The 14,572-nt window shown below is 55.6% G+C and overlaps 1 protein-coding gene across 3 annotated transcripts in view; it reads right to left on the bottom strand.

Annotated features, from left to right (window-relative positions):
- The window catches only part of LOC146813537 (uncharacterized), a 469,352-nt gene that overhangs the window by 389,344 nt on the left and 65,436 nt on the right, over positions 1–14,572 (bottom strand). The gene's annotated exons all lie outside the window — the stretch shown is intronic.

Genomic DNA, 14,572 nt, shown 5'->3' with positions numbered 1-14,572 from the left:
CCCTCAGTAACAACCCTATCAGAAGCTCTAGCCATAGCAGAGGCCACACTCCCCCCTCAGTAACAACCCTATCAGAAGCTCTAGACATAGCAGAGGGCACACTCCCCCCTCAGTAACAACCCTATCAGTAGCTCTAGCCATAGCAGAGGCCACACTCCCCCCTCAGTAACAACCCTATCAGTAGCTCTAGACATAGAAGAGGCCACACTCCCCCCTCAGTAACAACCCTATCAGTGGCTCTAGCAGGGGCAGAGGCCACAGTCCCTCAGTAACAATCCTATCAGTGACTCTAGCGGGGAGGAGTCCACAGTCCCTCAGTAACAATCCTATCAGTGGCTCTAGCAGGGGCAGAGGCCACACTCCCCCCCTCAGTAACAATGCTATCAGTGGGTCTAGCAGGGGCAAAGGCCACACTCCCCACTCAGTAACAATCCCATTAGTGGCTCTAGCAGGGGCAAAGGCCACCCCCGCACCCCCTTCAGTAACAATATTATCAGTAGCTCTAGATGGTGCAGAGGCCACAGTCCCACCTCAGTAACAATCCTATCAGTGGCTCTAGCAGTGGCAGAGGCCACACTCCCCCCTCAGTAACAATCCCATCAGTGGCTCTAGCAGGGGCGGTGGCCACAGTCCCTTCAGTAACAATCCTATCAGTGGCTCTAGCAGGGGCAGAGGCCACACTCCCCCCTCAGTAACAATCCTATCAGTAGCTCTATCAGGGGCAGGGGCCACCCCCCCCCTCCCCCTTCAGTAACAACACTATCAGTGGCTCTAGCAGGGGCAGAGGCCACAGTCCCTCAGTAACAATCCTATCAGTGGCTCTAGAAGGGGCAGAGGCCACACTCCGACCCCCCCCCCCCCTCAGTAACAATCCTATCAGTGGCTCTAACAGGGGCAGAGGCCACAGTCCCTTCAGTAACAACCCTATCAGTGGCTCTAACAGGGGCAGAGGCCACAGTCCCTTCAGTAACAATCCTATCAGTAGCTCTAGCAGGGGCAGAGACCACAGTCCCTTCAGTAACAATCCTATCAGTGGCTCTAGCAGGGGCAGAGACCACAGTCCCTCATTAACAATCCTATCAGTGGCTCTAGCAGGTGCGGAGGCCACACTCCCCCTTCAGTAACAATCCTATCAGTGGCTCTAGCAGGGGCAGAGGCCACACGCCCCCTTCAGTAACAATCCTATCAGTGGCTCTAGTGGGGGCAGAGACCACAGTCCCTTCAGTAACAATCCTATCAGTGGCTCCAGCAGGGGCAGAGGCCACAGTCCCTCAGTAACAATCCGATCAGTGGCTCTAGCAGGTGCGGAGGCCACACTACCCCTTCAGTAACAATCCTATCAGTGGCTCTAGCAGGGGCAGAGGCCACACTCCCCCCTCACTAACAATCCTATCAGTAGCTCTAGCAGGGGCAGAGGCCACAGTCCCTCAGTAACAATCCTATCAGTGGCTCTAGCAGGTGCAGAGGCCACAGTCCCTTCAGTAACACTCCTTTCAGTGGCTCTAGCAGGTGTAGAGGCCACACTCCCCCCTCAGTAACAATCCTATCAGTAGCTCTATCAGGGGCAGAGGCCACCCCCCCCCACCTTCAGTAACAACACTATCAGTGGCTCTAGCAGGGGCAGAGGCCACAGTACCTCAGTAACAATCCTACCAGTAGCTCTTCAAGGTGCAGAGGCCACAGCTCACTCAGTAACAATCCTATCAGTGGCTCTAGCGGGGGAGAGGCCACAGTCCCTCAGTAACAATCCTATCAGTAGCTCTAGCAGGTGAAGAGGCCACACTCCCCCCACAGTAACAATCCTATCAGTAGCTCTAGCAGGGGCAGAGACCACAGTCCTTCCGTAACAATCCTATCAGTGGCTCCAGCAGGGGCAGAGGCCACAGTCCCTCAGTAACAATCCTATCAGTGGCTCTAACAGGGGCAGAGGCCACACTCCCCCCCCACCCCCCTCAGTAACAATCCTATCAGTAGCTCTAGCAGGGGCAGAGGCCACAGTCCCTCAGTAACAATCCTATCAGTGGCTCTAGCAGGGGCAGAGACCACAGTCCCTCAGTAACATTTCTATCAGTAGCTCTAGCAGGGGCAGAGGCCACAGTCCCTTCAGTAACAATCCTATCAGTGGCTCTAGCAGGGGCAGTGACCACAGTCCCTTCAGTAACAATCCTATCAGTCGCTCTAGCGGGAGCGGAGGCCACACTCCCCCTTCAGTAACACTCCTATCAGTGGCTCTAGCAGGGGCAGAGGCCACACTCCCCCCCCCCCACCCCCCTCAGTAACAATCCTATCAGTAGCTCTAGCAGGGGCAGAGGCCACAGTCCCTCAGTAACAATCCTATCAGTGGCTCTAACAGGGGCAGAGGCCACAGTCCCTTCAGTAACAATCCTATCAGTGGCTCTAGCAGGGGCAGAGGCCACAGTCCCTCAGTAACAATCCTATCAGTGGCTCTAACAGGGGCAGAGGCCACAGTCCCTTCAGTAACAATCCTATCAGTGGCTCTAGCAGGGGCAGAGACCACAGTCCCTCAGTAACAATCCGATCAGTGGCTCTAGCAGGTGCGGAGGCCACACTACCCCTTCAGTAACAATCCTATCAGTGGCTCTAGCAGGGGCAGAGGCCACACTCCCCCCTCAGTAACAATCCTATCAGTAGCTCTAGCAGGGGCAGAGGCCACAGTCCCTCAGTAACAATCCTATCAGTGGCTCTAACAGGGGCAGAGGCCACAGTCCCTTCAGTAACAATCCTATCAGTGGCTCTAGCAGGGGCAGAGGCCACAGTCCCTCAGTAACAATCCTATCAGTGGCTCTAACAGGGGCAGAGGCCCCAGTCCCTTCAGTAACAATCCTATCAGTGGCTCTAGCAGGGGCAGTGACCACAGTCCCTTCAGTAACAATCCTATCAGTCGCTCTAGCGGGTGCGGAGGCCACACTCCCCCTTCAGTAACACTCCTATCAGTGGCTCTAGCAGGGGCAGAGGCCACAGTCCCTCAGTAACAATCCTATCAGTGGCTCTAGCAGGGGCAGAGACCACAGTCCCTCAGTAACAATCCGATCAGTGGCTCTAGCAGGTGCGGAGGCCACACTACCCCTTCAGTAACAATCCTATCAGTAGCTCTAGCAGGGGCAGAGGCCACAGTCCCTCAGTAACAATCCTATCAGTGGCTCTAGCAGGGGCAGAGGCCACACTCCCCCCTCAGTAACAATCCTATCAGTAGCTCTAGCAGGGGCAGCGGCCACAGTCCCTCAGTAACAATCCTATCAGTGGCTCTAGCAGGGGCAGAGGCCACACTCCCCCCTCAGTAACAATCCTATCAGTAGCTCTAGCAGGGGCAGAGGCCACAGTCCCTCAGTAACAATCCTATCAGCGGCTCTAGCAGGTGCAGAGGCCACAATCCCTTATTAACAATCCTATCAGTGGCTCTAGCAGGTGCTGAGGCCACAGTCCCTTCAGTAACAATCCTATCAGTGGCTCTAGCAGGGGCAGAGGCCACAGTCCCCCCTCAGTAACAATCCCATCAGTGGCTCTAGCAGGTGCAGAGGCCACAGTCCCTCAGTAACAATCCCATCAGTGGCTCTAGCAGGGGCAGAGACCAGAGTCCCTCAGTAACAATCCTATCAGTGGCTCTAGCAGGGGCAGAGGCCACAGTCCCCCCTCAGTAACAATCCCATCAGTGGCTCTAGCAGGTGCAGAGGCCACAGTCCCTCAGTAACAATCCCATCAGTGGCTCTAGCAGGGGCAGAGACCACAGTCCCTCAGTAACAATCCTATCAGTGGCTCTAGCAGGGGCAGAGGACACACTCCCCCTTCAGTAACAGTCCTATCAGTAGCTCTAGCAGGGGCAGAGGCCACAGTCCCTCAGTAACAATCCTATCAGTGGCACTAGCAGGGGCAGAGACCACAGTCCCTCAGTAACAATCCTATCAGTGGCTCTAGCAGGGGCAGAGACCACAGTCCCTCAGTAACAATCCTATTAGTGGCTCTAGCAGGGGCAGAGGCCCCCCCCCCCCCTTCAGTAACAACCCTATCAGTGGCTCTAGCAGGGGCAGAGGCCACAGTACCTCAGTAACAATCCTACCAGAACCTCTTCAGGTGCAGAGGCCACAGCTCACTCAGTAACAATCCTATCAGCGGCTCAAGCAGGTGTAGAGGGCACACACCCCCCTCAGTAACAATACTATCAGTAGCTCTAGCAGGTGTAGAGGCCACACTCCCTCCTCAGTAACAATCCTATCAGTAGCTCTAGCAGGTGTAGAGGCTACACTCCCCCCCCCCCGCCCCCCTCAGTAACAATCCTATCAGTAGCTCTAGCAGGGGCAGAGGCCACAGTCCCTCATTAACAATCCTATCTGTGGCTCTAGCAGGTGCAGAGGCCACAGTCCCTTCAGTAACAATCCTATCAGTAGCTCTAGCAGGGGCAGAGGCCACAGTCCCTCAGTAACAATCCTATCAGTGGCTCTAGCAGGTGCAGGGGCCACAGTCCCTTATTAACAATCCCATCAGTGGGGGGAGGAGCCTAGCGCGCAACCAAGATGGCCGCGTAGGTGCGAGGCTCCCGAGGACCTCCGCAACCTCCTACGTTTATCCTGTCTTCATCCTGCATCGGTTGAGGGGACTGTGTCGGTGAGCCTGAGCCGAGGTGGTACCCGTTTCCCGTTTTCGAATCGGACCTCGGGTGCCGGAGTGAGCACCGATTGAAATTTGCGGCCTACTTCTCTCCTGACCCCGGATTCGCGTTTGGGGGCGACCCAGTGGCAAAGTGAACAACAACGGCGGGCTGGGCCCGGCGAGTCGCGTACCCCACACTTTCACTTTCGCGCCCCCTTGCCGTTTTCGCAAGTGGGATCACGGCGCTCTTTGTGTTGGGGTGGCCTCGCTGGGAGACCCTGCCTGCCTGCCTGCTGCGGCCCGCTCTGCCGTCCTGGGGTGGCCCCCCGGAGCTCGTGGCCTTGATTGCTTGCTCTCCACTGCGTGGCTGGTGCGGGTGTGAGACCCGCGACGATGGCCACGAAGCAGGATGGGGATCGGTTAAAGGCCAAGTCAACCCGGCGTGGCGCCGCACATCAGGCCAACATCATGGACCGCTACACCCTCCCGAAGGGGTCTCCCGGCGGATCGCACAAGTCCTCTGAGTGCCCCCCGGATGCCCCGGATTTGCCCACGGATCTGTCTCTGCAAGACGTCATGAGCGCCATTGCTGAAATGAAGGCCTCGGTGGGCCAGCAGTTCGACACTTTAGCGCACAAAATCGACGCGGTCCTCATTGATGTCAACCTTGTGAGAGCTGATCTCTCCAAGCCTAACGACCGGGTCGATTCTTTGGCCCACACCGCGTCGGGCCTCACGACTGAGGTGGCGGCCCTTCAAACGGAGGTGCACCGGCTCCGTCAGGCGAGTGCGCTCATGGATCGGCGCATGGAGGACTCCGAGAGCCGGGCCCGGAGGAATAATATCCGCATCATTGGAGTGCCCGAGGGACAGGAGGAGTCGGCGGCGGATCTCTTTGTGGAGGACCTGATCACTACCCATCTCCAGCCTCGAGGACTGAGTAAATTCTTTGCCGTGGAGAGGGCCCATAGAGTTCCCGGGGGCAGACCGAAGGTCGGAGCCCCTCCGCGGCCTCTTATTGCCCGTATCTTTAACTTTCGGGACAGGGATGCGATTCTGCAAGCTTCCAGACTGCAAGGGCTGATTAAGCTGGAGAACATGGAGGTGAACTTTTATCCTGACTTCACCCAAGCGGTCCAGAAGCAGAGACTGAGTTTCCTGGGCGTCAAGCGGCGGCTTCGAGGCATGAACTTAAAATACGCCATGCTCTTCCCGGCCAGGCTGCGGGTGGAGGTGGATGGTCGCACTCACTTTTTTGACCGTCCTGAAACGGCCGGGGACTGGCTGGACACTTTGTCTGGGGGTCATGATCGGGAGGGCGGGGGGGGGGGGGCTGCGGGAGGAGACGGCCCACCGGACTGGGTCTGAGGTACTGATGCCGGGGCTCACTCCGGATGATGCTGCCACTTTCGGCCAAGCTTAGGGTCTTTTGTTTGTTGTACTCGTCTTCCCTCCTTTGGAGGCGGTGCGGGGTCTTGAGGGGGTACTCTTTCCTCCTCTAGGGGGTCTAACTAGTTCCAATTATATAGGGGCGACAGGCACACTGCAAGTTGGGGGGGCTGTCTGGGCTCATGCAGGGGTGCAGGGAGGGGGGAGTTTTGTTGGGGCGGTTGGGTTGGGGTGGTGTTTTGTTCATTTGTACCACAAGGCAAAAGTATTGTTGTGCTATTCCTAAAGTGCTCTCGGGGGAACGATTGATCGCTTTCGGCTATGATGGGGGGTAGGGGACTGAGTCTATTGTCCTGGAATGTTAATGGACTGGGGGACAGGATAAAACGGGGTGTGGTCCTGCAGTTCCTGAAACAAATTTCACCCGATATAGTTTTTCTGCAGGAGACACACCTCATTGGCAACTCCTTTCGTGCTATGAATCGGCGGGGCTACCGCCTTCTGGCCCATTCGGGCTTCACGTCTGGTTCAAGGGGTGTGGGTATTATGGCTAAAACCTCGCTCCCATTGGAAGTTGATGAGGTGCTCCATGATGACAGGGGACGTTACACGGTTCTGGTGGGTAGAATGGAGGGCAGAGTGATTGTTTTTGTTTCTGTCTATGTCCCGCCAGGGCTGCAAACGACTACTTTTGCGGATCTGGGGCGCCTCCTCCTTGGCCTTCCGGAGGGGATTCTAGTGGTTGGGGGGGATTTTAACGCTGTGGTTTCCGGAATTGAGGACCGTCACCCCCCCTAGGGATCTAGCCCGGGCCCAAGCGTGGTTGTCTGGCCTCTTGGATACCTTGGGGCTGGTGGATTGTTGGCGTTTGAAACACCCTACACAGAAACAGTACACCTTTCATTCCGGGGCCCATGGCAGTCTCTCAAGGCTAGATTATGTCCTGGTGCCGGCGGCGCATGCGGGGAGGATCGGGGAGGTGCGCCATTTGGCGCGGGGTATTTCGGACCACTCCCCGCTCCTGTTGATTGATTGATGTGATTGATGTGAAACTTATATAGCGCGGCTGTCGCCCTACGGGCATCCTGGCGCTTAAGACTAAAGATCAGCGATAGAGAAGGTGACAGAAGAGAATCATGGGGCCAACCTGGGTCAAACTGTAGGATATAGCCATGTCTTAAGTCCCTTGCGAAATTCCAATAAGGAACTGCAGTGTCTCAAGTTTGCAGGGAGCTTGTTCCACATGCCAGGTACTACTATGCTGAAGGCTCTTCCTCCTACCCTGGCGCGCCTGAATCTCGGAACCACTAGTAGACCAGCTGTTGAAGAGCGAAGTTGCCTACTTGGTAGGTGGCGTACAAACTTATCCTGCAAGGGGACAGGTCCCAGTCCGTGTACTGCTCTGAAAGTTATGCAAAGGGACTTGAAGACGACCCTTTCTCTCATTGGAAGCCAGTGCAGATCCCGCAGTGCTTTGGTGGCCGAGGCACATCGCCGCCTGTCAAGCACTAATTTGGCTGCGGCTGACTGAATCCTCTGCAGTCCTTGGAGGATATACTGCGGGGCCCCCAGATAGAGGGAATTGCAGTAGTCGAGCCTGCTTAATACCGTGTTGCGTACCACTGTAGCTCGTGACTCCCTAGGGAGCAGAGGTAGAATACCACGAAGCAGTCGCAACAGGGCAAAGCAGACATTGGCGGTCTTACTAGCCTGAGAGACCATCTGGAGGTCGTCATCGATAATCACCCCAAGATTGCGAACCTTCCTGACCGGAACAATTGGTGCTTCCTCCGGAGCAAGGCAGAATTCGGAGGGCAGATGTTTGAGAATCCTGAATGGCGAACAGAAGACCACCTCAGTTTTACCGCTGTTAAACTGGAGGGAGTTCCTTCTGAGCCATTCCGAAGTCTGGCGCATGCATTGATGGAAACGGTCCATGGAGAGAGCTTCATCTCCTTCTAGAGAGAAGGCCAGCTGCGTGTCGTCAGCGTAGTTCACCAAGCTGACGCCAAAGGATTTAATTAACGGGAACAGGGGACGCAGGTAGATATTAAAAAGAATAGGGCTTATTGCAGATCCCTGTGGCACCCCGTGCGCAACTTGGGACCTGCAGGAGGAGAAGGGCGCCATAGTGACTACCTGTTGCCTACCTTCAAGGTAGGATTGAAACCACTGCAGCACTTTGCCTTTTACTCCTATTTGCCTCAGCCTTTCTAACAGGACCGGGTGGCTCACTGTGTCAAAAGCTGCCGACATATCGAGAAGCACTAAAATCATGGCATTCCCGTTGTCTGCACGCAGACGAAGGTGGTCCAGCATGGTAGTAAGAGCTGTTTCAGTTCCGTGGCCAGGTCGGAATCCGAACTGGTCCCTATCAAGCAAGGAGTTCTCCTCCAAAAACTGGGACAGAGCCTTGCTAACAGTTTTTTCAAGTATTTTCACCGGGTAAGGCAAAAGAGAGATGGGCCTGAAGTTAGCTGGCACCGAAGGGTTCAAATTTGGCTTTTTTATCAGAGGGGTGACAACTGCCAATTTCCAACAGACTGGGACAGATCCTGTCGTCAGGGACTGGTTGCAGATCATCCTTAACAAAGGAAAGGTGTCTCGGCCATAGCGCTTCCATATTCTATGGGGAAAAGGGTCTAGGGGGGAGCCAGACGACACACTTTCCGTCAGGTTATCAAAAGCTTCCTGGGAAAGTGGCTGAAAGCTGTCCAAAACAGCGGTCGTTTGCAGATCCCCGTCATTCGAGCTAATTATTTCCTCAAGACCCTCCTGGATACTGACCTGCAGATTATTTACAATGTTAGAAATTTTCTCCTGAAAGAAGGAGGCGATTTCATTACATAGAGTTTGTGACGCGGCTACTCTATTGCTCATGCACTCCGGGTTAGAAAGGTCACGGACGATCTTAAAAAGAGCTTTGGAGCCATTGGGAGCCTGTGCAATAGAGTTAGCATAGAAATCTGCCTTGGATCTCAAAATGAGGGTTTTGTATTCCAGTTGTATCTGTCTTAGTACTTCTTTGTCTTCCTCAGAGTAGTGCACTTCGACATTCTCCCGAGGGGGGAGGGTAGGGTGGTCCCGATTAATCCCTGGTACCTGCGTGACCCCACCATTCGCGCAGAGTTGGTTAAATCCCTTACGCGATATTTTGACGATAATGTGGGGTCTGTGTCATCGGCGGTCTCTCTGTGGGAGGCGTTCAAGACGATACTCCGGGGGGAGGCCCTGTCCCTTATTTCCCATTCCCGGAAGCGCGAGCGGGAGGAGGTGACCCGTGTTGAAACTGAGATAACCGAGTTGGAGGGTGACCTAGAATGGGGGGTGACGGATGACAAGTTACATGTTCTTCGACTCAAGCAGGCGGCCTATAAGGCCCTCGTCACGGAGGCGGCCAGGGGCCTCAGTAGAGAGCAACAGGGGAGACTGTATGATGTGGGTGATAAGGCTGGGAAATTGATTGCGTGGCTGGATAAAAAGGAGAGAGCGAGTCGAGTTGTCCCGTCGATTGAGAAACTGGATGGTGTGTGTGTCACTGAACCGGGAGAAATTGTTGATTGCTTCGCTGAATATTTCCGTGGGGTGTATTCCCCGGTGTCCTCCCGCTCGGAAGAGGATTCCCATGCCCTGCTCAGGGATATCGCGCTGCCTTCCCTTTCGGAGGAGGACAGAGTGTCGTTGGACGCCGCCCCAACATCTGAGGAAATTGCCCTCGCCATACGTTCGGTCGCTTCCGGCAAGGCCATGGGTCCTAATGGTCTTCCTATCGAATTGTACAAGCTGCGACCGGATACGCTGGCGCCGCATCTCCGTGCTATGTTCCTCGCGGCCCGTTCGGCGGGTTCCCTCCCGCTAGACCAGCGTCTGGCTACTATCGTGGTTATTCACAAGGAGGGGAGGCCGCGGGACCGGGTCACGTCCTACAGGCCCATTTCGCTGCTGAATGCGGAACCCAAGATTCTCGCCAAGGTGTTGGCCAATCGGCTGGTTGGCGTGGTGTGCGATCTGATTCACCAGGATCAGTCCGGTTTTATCCCTCATCGCAACACTGCGCTCAACCTGCGGCGCTTGCATGGGGTGCTCGCGCGTGTCCCGTTCATACGGGAGCCGGCCATTTTGGCGTCCCTGGACGCCACTATGGCGTTTGACACACTTGAGTGGCCATATATTTGGGCGACGCTGGCGAAGTTTGGGTTTGGCCCGGGATTCATCGGTTGGGTGAAATTGTTGTATTCCGGACCGCTGGCGCAGGTGGCTGTAAACGGTAGAGTGTCGGCTCCGTTTGAGCTGGGCAGGGGCACGCGGCAGGGCTGCCCGTTATCGCCGCTCCTCTTCGCGCTTGCCTTGGAGCCCCTGGCGGAGTGGCTGCGGTGGCATCCTTCTATCCGTGGTCTCCGATGGACCCCCGAGTATGAGGACCGCGTATCTCTTTACGCTGATGATATTCTTTTGTACCTGGCTTCCCCGCGTAAATCGCTGATAGTGCTGGTTGATGTATTGCACTCATTTGGCCTCAACTCCGGCCTAGTCATCAATTGGGCTAAATCTTGTGTGTATGTCCTCTCTGGGGAGGCTCCTATCCTTCCGCAGGGTTGTCCTATCCAGATTGCCCCACGGGGATTTAGGTACCTGGGTATCTTCATTACCCTGGACGCGGAGGCCCGGTATAAACAGAACTTGCTTCCCCCCCTCCAGCGCCTGAAGGATAATGTCGCGCGTTGGAGGCGCTTGCCGCTCTCGCCGCTCGGCCGGGCGGCATTGTTTAAGATGATGTCGCTGCCACGTTTCCTGTACGCCTTACAGAACACAATGGACGTTGTCCCGGCGCGCTACTTTCGCGAGGTGGAGAGTTTGCAGCGCCGCCTGTTCTGGGAGGGTAGACCGCGTATCGCCCTGGCGAAGCGGACGCTCCCGTGGTACGACGGGGGGGTTGCCCTCCCAGACATCAAGCGATATTACTGGGCCTCCCAGCTGGCTGCGATAAATCACGGCCTTTACGGGCCCGCTCTAAACCCGGCCTTTGAGATGGATAAAATGTTACTGCCGGGCGGCAACTATAATCGGGCGCTTTATTCTAGCTCGCTCGACGCACGTCTGACGGGCCCCGCGCGGGTCATGGTGCGAGTGTGGCACGCGGCTAACTTGGCGATGGGGTGGAAGGATCGTTTGACCCGGGCGACGCCACTATACGCATCTGAGCGGCTGGGCTCCCTGTGGACCTCGAAGGGCTTTGAGAAGTGGGACATGATAGGCATCAGCAGGGTGGGCGATCTCTGGACGAGGGGGGGATTCAAAACGTTCGATGTGCTGCAGACGGAATTCCAGTTGCAGGACAGGGAGTACTTTCGATATATGCAGATCCGTCATGCGTTGTGCTCCGTATTCCCGGACGTTGCCTCCATCCCGGAGTACTCCCCTCTGGAGGATAGAGTGCTAGATGGTCATGTACCGGACGCCACGATTTCATTAATTTACAAAAAACTCATCAATGATCGCTCGGGACTGCTGACTGGCCTTCGTGAGGCGTGGGGGGCTGATGGATTGGAGCTGGATGACGAGGACTGGGTGTCTGCGGTGGCCTCCCCGAAAGAGGTGGCTATACCGGCTTGCCTTCGCTTCGTCCAGCTCAAGATACTCCATAGGGTCTATGTTACGGGGCCGAGTCTGATGCGTATGGGCTATGCTGTGGACGGGTTGTGTTAGCGTGGGTGTGGTTCTTTGGGGACCTTTCTCCATGTATTGTGGGAATGCCCGGAGGTGGCGCGATTCTGGCGTGGTGTGCACGAGGTCTTGCAGGCAGTTACGCATGTGCCGCTGCTGCCCGAGGCGAGGAGATGTCTCCTGAATGTGTGGGAGCCAACCGACTACTCAGGGCCGCAGACGTGGTGGGTGACTCTGGGATATATGGTGGCCAAGCGTGATATTGCGCAATTGTGGGGTTCCCAGAGGTCACCGACTGTCTCGGCGTGGAAGGACAACATGGATTGGTGTATGTTTCGGGAAAAGGTGGTGTATGTTGCGAGAGGTAAGCCCGGGAAATGGGTGAAAGTGTGGGGCCCCTGGAACGCCTACCGTGGGGAAATCTGTACCACGCCGCTGATGCCTGATCCGTCACCGGCCCCGCCTCCTTAGCCTGCTTGTCTTCCTGGTTCTGGGCATTGAGTTCACTTTGTCTCCGTCCCGACCTATCCCCCCCTTGATATTCCTGTGGATCGGTAGGGTCCCCCCCAGGGGAGCACATGCTATTGTTTCCGATTGTGGGTTGCCTTGTGGACTTGTTTCTTCGTTATTTATATAAAAATGAAACCGTTGTGTGGGGTCCGGATGGTGTGGCTGCCAACGCTTCTTTCAACTCCTGTGATCTCTCTTCTGCCGCAGCGTGTGTTCTACTGTTTGTATTATATGCTCTTTCTGTCTGCTAGCGGCCGGCCTGAAGGTTGTAGGCCCATCTTTGTATATCTTTTGGATTCTGTAATAAACGGTTTAAAAAAAAAAAAAACAATCCCATCAGTGGCTCTAGCAGAGGCAGCGGCCACAGGCCCTCAGTAACAATCCTATCAGAGGCTCTAGCAGGTGCTGAGGCCACAGTCCCTTCAGTAACAATCCTATCAGTGGCTCTAGCAGGGGCAGAGGACACACTCCCCCCTCAGTAACAATCCTATCAGTGGCTCTAGCAGGTGTAGAGGCCACACTCCCTCCACAGTAACAATCCTATCAGTAGCTCTAGCAGGTGTAGAGGCTACACTCCCCCCCCCCGCCCCCCTCAGTAACAATCCTATCAGTAGCTCTAGCAGGGGCAGAGGCCACAGTCCCGCAGTAACAATCCTATCAGTAGCTCTAGCAGGGGCAGAGGCCACAGTCCCTCAGTAACAATCCTATCAGTGGCTCTAGCAGGTGCAGGTGCCACAGTCCCTTATTAACAATCCCATCAGTGGCTCTAGCAGAGGCAGCGGCCACAGGCCCTCAGTAACAATCCTATCAGTGGCTCTAGCAGGGGCAGAGGACACACTCCCCCCTCAGTAACAATCCTACCAGTAGCTCTTCAAGGTGCAGAGGCCACAGTCCCTCAGTAACAATCCTATCAGGGGCTCTAGCAAGGGCAAAGGCCACCCCCCCGCACCCCCTTCAGTAACAATATTATCAGTAGCTCTAGATGGTGTAGAGGCCACAGTCCCACCTCAGTAACAATCCTATCAGTGGCTCTAGCAGTGGCAGACGCCACACTCCCCCCTCAGTAACAATCCCATCAGTGGCTCTAGATGGTGTAGAGGCCACAGTCTCTTCAGTAACAATCCTATCAGTGGCTCTAGCAGTGGCAGAGGCCACACTCCCCCCTCAGTAACAATCCTACCAGTAGCTCTTCAAGGTGCAGAGGCCACACTCCCCCCTCAGTAACAATCCTATCAGGGGCTCTAGCAAGGGCAAAGGCCACCCCCCGCACTCCCTTCAGTAACAATATTATCAGTGGCTCTTGCAGGTGTAGAGGGCACACTTCCCTCAGTAACAATCCTATCAGTGGCTCTAGCCGGTGTAGAAGCTGCACTCCCCCCTCGGTAACAATCGTATCAGTAGCTCTAGCAGGGGCAGAGGCCACACTCCCCCCCCCCCCCCCACTCCGTAACAATCCGATCAGTGGCTCTAGCAGGTGCGGAGGCCACACTCCCCCTTCAGTAACAATCCTATCAGTGGCTCCAGTAGGGGCAGAGACCACTGTCCCTTCAGTAACAATCCTATCAGTGGCTCTAGCAGGGGCAGAGACCACAGTCCCTTCAGCAACAATCCTATCAGTGGCTCTAGCAGGGGCAGAGACCACAGTCCATCAGTAACAATCCGATCAGTGGCTCTAGCAGGTGCGGAGGCCACACTCCCCCTTCAGTAACAATCCTATCAGTGGCTCTAGCAGGGGCAGAGGCCACAATCCCCCCCCCTCAGTAACAATCCTATCAGTGGCTCTAGCAGGTGCAGAGGCCACAGTCCCTTCAGTATCAATCCTATCAGTGGCTCTAGCAGGGGCAGAGACCACAGTCCCTCATTAACAATCCTATCAGTGGCTCTAGCAGATGCGGAGGCCACACTCCCCCTTCAGTAACAATCCTATCAGTGGCTCTAGCAGGGGCAGAGGCCACACTCCTTCCTCAGTAACAATCCTATCAGTAGCTCTTCAAGGTGCAGAGGCCACAGCTCACTCAGTAACAATACTATCAGTAGCTCTAGCAGGGGCAGAGGCCACAGTCCCTCAGTAACAATCCTATCATTGGCTCTAGCAGGGGCAGAGGCCAAACTCCCCCTTCAGTAACAATCCTATCAGTGGCTCTAGAAGGGGCAGAGTACACACTCCCCCTTCAGTAAGAATCCTTTTAGTAGCTCTAGCAGGGGCAGAGGCCACAGTCCCTTCAGTAACAATCCTATCAGTGGCTCTAGCAGAGGCAGAGACCACAGTCCCTCAGTAACAATCCCATCAGTGGCTCTAGCAGGGGCAGAGGCCACAGTCCCTCAGTAACAATCCTATCAGTGGCTCTAGCAGGGGCAGAGGCCACAGTCCCTCAGTAACAATCCTATCAGTAGCTCTAGCAGG

This window comes from Triturus cristatus, chromosome 7 (genome assembly GCF_964204655.1).
Source record: "Triturus cristatus chromosome 7, aTriCri1.1, whole genome shotgun sequence".
NCBI classification, from domain to species: domain Eukaryota; kingdom Metazoa; phylum Chordata; class Amphibia; order Caudata; family Salamandridae; genus Triturus; species Triturus cristatus.
This window is presented reverse-complemented; position numbering and strand designations above follow the sequence as displayed.